Source organism: Eschrichtius robustus, chromosome 10, assembly GCF_028021215.1.
Source record: "Eschrichtius robustus isolate mEscRob2 chromosome 10, mEscRob2.pri, whole genome shotgun sequence".
NCBI lineage: Eukaryota > Metazoa > Chordata > Mammalia > Artiodactyla > Eschrichtiidae > Eschrichtius > Eschrichtius robustus.
In genome coordinates this window covers 106647788-106654496 of record NC_090833.1, presented here as the reverse complement: position 1 = coordinate 106654496, position 6709 = coordinate 106647788, and the positions used below count along the sequence as shown (strand labels likewise).

General features: G+C 47.3%; 1 pseudogene; it reads right to left on the bottom strand.

Moving 5' to 3' along the window:
• Nucleotides 1-327: 327 nt before the first annotated feature.
• LOC137771015 (glycerol-3-phosphate phosphatase-like) lies at nucleotides 328-5852 on the bottom strand (annotated as a pseudogene).
• Between the last annotated feature and the right edge of the window lie 857 nt (nucleotides 5853-6709).

The following is a 6709-nucleotide window of genomic DNA, read 5'->3' as shown; positions in this document are numbered from 1 at the left end:
GGCTGGCTACTTAGTTCTTCTCAATTTGAAGCAAACCAACAAAAAAAGACTTCAAAGAGCAGCAAACCCTCTCACATAAAAGAGAAAGGGGAAAATGTTGCTTGGCAGTTTTCCCCAGAGGCTAAAACATGAGTGACAGTATATACCCAAATCTCTGCTCCTTATAAGGAAAAATACAGTTGGACTTGAAGATATAGGATAAGGGCAAAGGGTGAGAAGGTAGGGTCTAAACAGCCAACAATCAGACAGCTCTTAAGCAAAGTTCTTGGTGTTGTTCCATGCAATAAAGAGAGGGGATTTTAAACTTCAGCAGCATGGAGGTGAAGTTCAGCCAGGAGCCGGGACAAAGGCATAGACGGCTCTCTGTTGCCATCCAGTGGATAAGCCCTGCGTGATCTGGAGACTCCGCTGAACCAGTGCAGAAACTTCAGCCTGCGTGAGATCATGTTATCTCCTCCAAAAAATTACTAAAGCTTCCAGAATGTCGCTCTCCTTCCTCCAGTCCTCCCACCTCCCTCATTAGCTGCCTTTGTTTATCTTTGAGATAAAGGGATCTTGGCTGGCCTCTCCTTGTTGACTGAAAAACTCAATACTCAAAAAAAAAAAAACAGCTTTTGTGGCACTTGAACCAAATCTGCAGTTCCCCTAATTGGTTTAAAAGATGGGAAAGAGGAGTGTGGAGAGAGAATAAATGAGAACCAGGGAGAAAGTGTGAGACTGGCTTCAGCTGAGCGCCAAATGGTAAATAAGCCCTTTTATGGACTCATTTGGTCTCAGCCCTACAAAGGCTTCTAATTGAGGGAGGAAGCAGACAAAAAGGCAGTTTTAAGTGACATTCGATTCTTCCTGAGGAATGCTAAGGTTTGTCATTGATCTGGAGAGAAGATAATAGGGATTCTCAAGTCACTCTTTAAACCCAGAATGAAGTGTTTGGTTCAAATTGTGCTGGAATTTTTGTTTCAAACACACACCTGGTTTTTCCCTCAGTGGGTCTCCCATCCTCCAGTTTATGCTCCGATACAGCTGGTACAAGCCCAGGGGGCAGGGGTCTGTCTTTCTAAACCGACGGGTCCCCTGGAGGCGTGAGAGCCTCAGTATATATTTCAGGTAGTTTCAAACTGCATACCTGAACGCTAGGTTTCACTGGGGTCCCACAAATGTTTGATTCAAGTATCTTTAAAAATTACTTTTACCTAAAAAAAACAGTAAAATACACTGTCAAATGCCTCAATATTAAATGTTAACACATCAGGACACCAATAAGTTAACTTGTGTGTCTGGACTTTTTACAAAACCTAGGCCCATGCGCATCTCCTCATGTACGATTGTGCACAAATGTTCCTTTTGCATGCGTTGGCCGGCTCAGGCCAAGTCGGGCCGGGCTCACGCACATCTGCTGGGAGGATGAGCTTTCCCAGTGTGTGGTCAGTTGTATAGTAACCAGTAAAGAGATGACAAGACGTGATAACAGCACATTACAAACAGTTTCAGCATTTATCCTACATTTTGGATGCTTTTTACTTAACATCTCTTTGTGATAAATGATATTAACAGATGTTAAATATTGGTAGTCATTCAACCTTTTTTTTTTTTTTTTCTTTTTAAAGAATCCAACTATTCCTCTTTTGGGCTTTGAATCAATTTGTTTGAAGAGTATCTAGAGACTGCAGTATGAGCTCATTTAAAACTGTTACCATTTGCAAATACTTATCTGTATGAATTAGAATTTTCCCATTACTGTTCTACCCGAATAAAACAAATATTATATTAATAAAGCCAGGATAAATTTATCAGCAGATTTCATTAACAAATACAACAGTAGACTTCTATTGTCTAAAAAGTGTATACAAAAGAACATAAGCTTTGGAGTCTGTTATGGGCTGAATTATATTCCCCAAAATTTACATGTTGAAGTCATAATACCCAGTAGCTTAGGCTATAACCATATTTGGAGATAAAGTCTCTAAAGGAGTGATTAAATTAAAATGAGATGATTAAGGTGGGTCTTAATCCAATCGGACCTGTGACTCTCTAAGAAGAGGGGATTTGGACACACAAGGAGACACCAGGGATGTGTACGGACAGAGGAGAGTCGGTGTTAAAACAGCCACAGGAGAAAGCAGCCATCTACATGCCAAGGAGAGAGGCCTCAGAAGAAACCAAACCTACCAACACCCTGATCTCAGACTTCTAACCTCCACATCGGTGAGAAGATAAACACCTATTGTTTAATACCCAGTCTGTGGTATTTTGTTATGGCAGCCCCAGCAAACTAATACAGAGTCTAAAACAATTAGGTCTGAAATTTCCCATTCTACCACATACTACCTGTGTGGTCTTTAAAAAAAAAAAAAAAAAACCTTATGGAAATATAATTTACACATCCTAGAATGTGTCTAAGTATACAATTCAATGACCGTTTAGTATATTTACAGAGTTGTGCAACCATCACCACAATACGTGTGTAATCATGAGAAAGAGAGCTAACCTCTCTGGGCCTTAATTTCTTCATCTGTAAAATGGGGCTAATACCTTTTGCATGGCTGTGTTTCAAGAATTTAATGACACAACAAAAACATTGGGCACGTGTGTTTGTTTTCTTCCTTCTTTGATCATTCTTAAGACTTGGTGCCCTTCCACCCTAACCCAACTGAGTCTCAAATCCTTGTTGCCTGCCGGCCCCAACTTTCTTGTCAAGGCTCCAGGACTTGCAAAACTTGGCACATAACACCCCTCACACTTACTTACTACCTCCTACCCTATGGGTATAATAGTTAACTTTGGGTCCCTAAATATAGTCTTCCCCTGTGTGGTAGGCAGGCACTAAGATGGCCACCAATGATCCCCGCCTCCTGGTATTCACGTCCTTGTGCAGTTTCCTCCCCTTGAGTTTTAACGGCCCTAGTGACTCACTCCTAATGAACAGAATACAGCAGAAATGATGGGATGTCACTTCTGAGATGACATGACAAAAAGCCTGTGGCATCCGCTCTGGCTCTCTCATTTACCCACTCATTCTGAGGGAGGTGAGCTGCCATGTTGAGAATTGCCGAATAGAGACCATGTGACAAGGAACTTGTGCCTCTGGCAGCAGACAGTGGGGACCCGAGCCCTGCCAACAGCCATGGACACGAGCTTGGACGCAGACCCTTCCCCAGGCAAGCCTTGATGACCACAGCCATGACCAACAGATTCACTGCAGCCTTCTGAGAGACCCCGAGTCAGAGGTCCCCAGCTAAGCTGCACCAGGATTCCTGACTCACAGAAACTTCGAGATGATAAATGTTTGATGTTTTAAGCTGCTTACAGGGATAATGTGTTATGCAGCAATAGATAACCAATACACCCATCTTCCAGTACTCCAGAAGAAAGAGAGCCAAGATCAGGCTGACCACTTCGGAAAAGCCCCTCCTCTGCTCAGTGCCCAACACAGTCAATGGCCAAGTAACTAACAATTAACATCAGCCCACACTTGACCTCTAAAAACTTGCTAAAATGGCAGTTGCTTCCGGCCGTTACCTCTTCTTCCCATGCTCTGCAAAAAGCACAGCAGTTCCTCTGTGCCCTTCCTTCCTGGAAGGGCCTTACTACCCTTCCTACCCTGGAATTCCATTTGGGTTGCCTTGTGACCTTAGCTCTCTCATGGGCTGAAAAAAAAAGTTATGATTTTAGAGGTTACCCAGCTTTTTCCCATTGTTAGGGCAGAAGCAGTGTTCTCTTGTGGTTTTCTACGTCTTGAGTAGAAGTGGAATCCCAGACCGGGTTTGAATTTTGATCCCTCTCTTCCTTTCCTTCTGATCAGATACTGTGACACAGGCTCCAGAAAGCCCACATGACCAAGACAAGGAGGCCTGGATTTATTCTTTGAGTCCCGGGTCTGCAGCTGACTGGACCCACCTATTCCGTTAACCCCTAAGAACAGATACGCCTACTGACCTGGAGGCAAGAGAAGAGGCTGCCCTAGCAATGGGATTTGAAGACCATCAGGGAGGACCTTCATTCATTGCTTGAACTTCCCACCATCAAAACCAGTGATGAGTTTGATAACAAATCTGTTGAAGGTAGGCTAACACAGGAAAAACCAGTAAACCTGGGTGTTCGAGATTTGAGCTTTTTGTCCAGTTATTCACCAACTGGGCAATCTGTGTTGGGCAATTCACTTCAGTTATCTGTGAATCCGTTTTCTTATCTATTAAAGAAGAACCTAAATGATATTCTTACGACAATATAAAAATGAAATTCCAAATGATCAGAGAGAGACTTCTTTTCTCTGATGTGCATTTGTATTACTCTGGGCTTCGTCAGAAGAGCCCACTGTTATGTTGGGCTCTAAGCAAACCAATTAAGCTTTAGGGAAGGTTAAGGAGAACTGCAGTAACTATTATTCTTAGCACGTTTCCCTTTTTTTTTTTTTTTTTTTTTTTTTTAAATCTTTTATCACATCCCCTAGAGTGGAGACTTCCCGATGAGGGTCAGGATGGTCTTCAGACCACAAGTGACGCCCAGGAGGATGTGTGTGTCCAGGCGACCACCTACCATGACGGTGCGCTGCCGGTGGATGCCGTACTCCTGGGACCCGTAGTGGCGGAAGAAGCGGCCGGGCTTGGTGCTGGGCGGCGTCTCCACGGCTCGGACGAGGCAGCCCAGCCGGCACCCGCGAGGAAGCGGCCGTTCTCAAGTGGGAGCCGGTCGTCCATGTCGGTGCTCACGAGCAGGCGGCCGGGCTGCTGCAGGAAGCTTACGGCCTTGGGGAGCTTCATGGAGCTGAAGGGCTGGTCGAAGCCCATCTCGACGGCACACACCTTGGGCTCGGGCGGCGCGTACAGCCAGGCAGCGGGGCGGTTCACCCTGCAGCGGCTCGGGCCCCACGCCCTCGGCCTCCAGCTCCGAGCCCAGGGCCGCGCTGCCCAGCATGCAGGCCTTCGTCCCGGCGCGCCAGCCCGGCGCTGGAGCGGGTGGAGCGCGGTGCAGTAGGCCGGGCCGAGGACCTTGCGGCTGGTGCCAGGCCCGCAGGGCGGCCGAAGCCCAGGCGCCCGCAGCCCCGCGCCGCAGGCCTCGCAGGTCTCGCTGCTGTTGTTGGTGATGAAGCCGAGACGCTCGCCCGCCTGCAGCGCCGTCAGGAGGCTCGGCGGCGCAGGACACCGCAGTCTCGCTGCGCCCGAGCGCGCCGTCGCCGTCGGCCAGCAGCGTGTCCACGTCGGCCAGCGGCGCCTGAGCCAGCTCGGCGCTCAGCACCACGCAGCGGGCATCGCCGCCGCCGGCCTCTGCCCCCTGCTTCCCTGACACACCAGCTGCAGGAGTGGACACGTGACCTAGACCTGGCCGATCTCAGTGCTTTAATCCTCAGAAAACAATCTTTGAGACATAAGAGAGCCCTTCTCTTCAATTATCGTAAAGATTCTGGAGAAGGTAGTGGTCCTCGGGTTTTGCTCAGCTAGGAGGATGTGCGTTGGGGAATTCTGGCCACCACGTGGAGAAAAGCTTTCTGCAGGATGAAGCCAAGACAAGGAGAGGGGGAAGGGAGAGCGGGCGAGGTCTCTGGGAGGGCCATGTTCCCGTTCCAGTTTCTCAGACTCTGATCCCTGCAGCTGTTCTTTACATTCTGTGAGCAAACCTAGTACCCTTCCCTGGTATGTGAATGCACGAAAAGAGCGGCTTTGAGTTGAGTTTCAATTACCTGCAACTCGAACAATCCTGATAAATACAGGGACGGTGTGGAGGTAATGAAAACAAGCCCTACACGACGGGGCACAGAACAAAGGGCTTTGGGCTAAGGTGATGGGACTCTTCAAGGCAGAGGATCCAGGGGACGCAGGTAGAACATCCAACTCGATTCCTTTCCAAATGTACATGCTGGAGATTGCCAACTACTCCTTAGAAAGTGGAGAAAGAACAGAGGCTTGTTTTTTGCAAGATCCTAGTCAGACTCTTAGGCAACAGGGTATCCTGAGCATGCTTTCTTTCAAGCTGTATTTGTCTGTGAAAGTCAATTGGTGGCACAACCTGTACCCATTGAAAGGACTAACAGAGCAGCCTATGCTGTCTCTAATGCAGGCAGCCTCTACTTTTTAAGTGCAGTGTGGCTCTGGAGACAATGTCATTGATTAGATTGTCATCTTACAAAATTCCAACTGCCAGTGCCCTCAGAGCAGAGGCATTGTGTTAGAGGGGAAAGCAGGGGTGTTGGAAAAGCATTGAAAGTGGAGTCAGACATCATACTCTCTCACCCAATCCCACTGTGTGCAAGGGTGAAGGGTGTCATCTCGGTTTTGGAGCCATGAGATGCTAACAGCTCCTTTGGGGATAGAGCCAATAGCCTTGGCCTTGGTCTCATTAGTACCAAGCTCTAGCCAGCTGAATTAATCATAGAAACGAACACTTGTCTATGTAGCACATGTATTCCCAGGGCAATTAAGCTCTGGGTTTAAAGGGAAGTTACATTTATGGTAGCAATCCATATTTTGCTGAGTTTTTCCACCCTGCTTGCTGTCATCAATAGCCAACCCCCCTAACAAGTTCCCCCAAATTACGTCTTGCAACCTCGGAGTTAGGTGGGGAGCTTACAATGCACACACACAAAAAGCCCTGACAATCACAGTATGGTCTCCACTTCCATACTCTTTTTACCATCCTCTCTTTCTCTGCCCCTTTACTGTCACCGAAAAAGGACTGCCATTGTGTCCTTCAGATACCAGCAATGCACCAACAC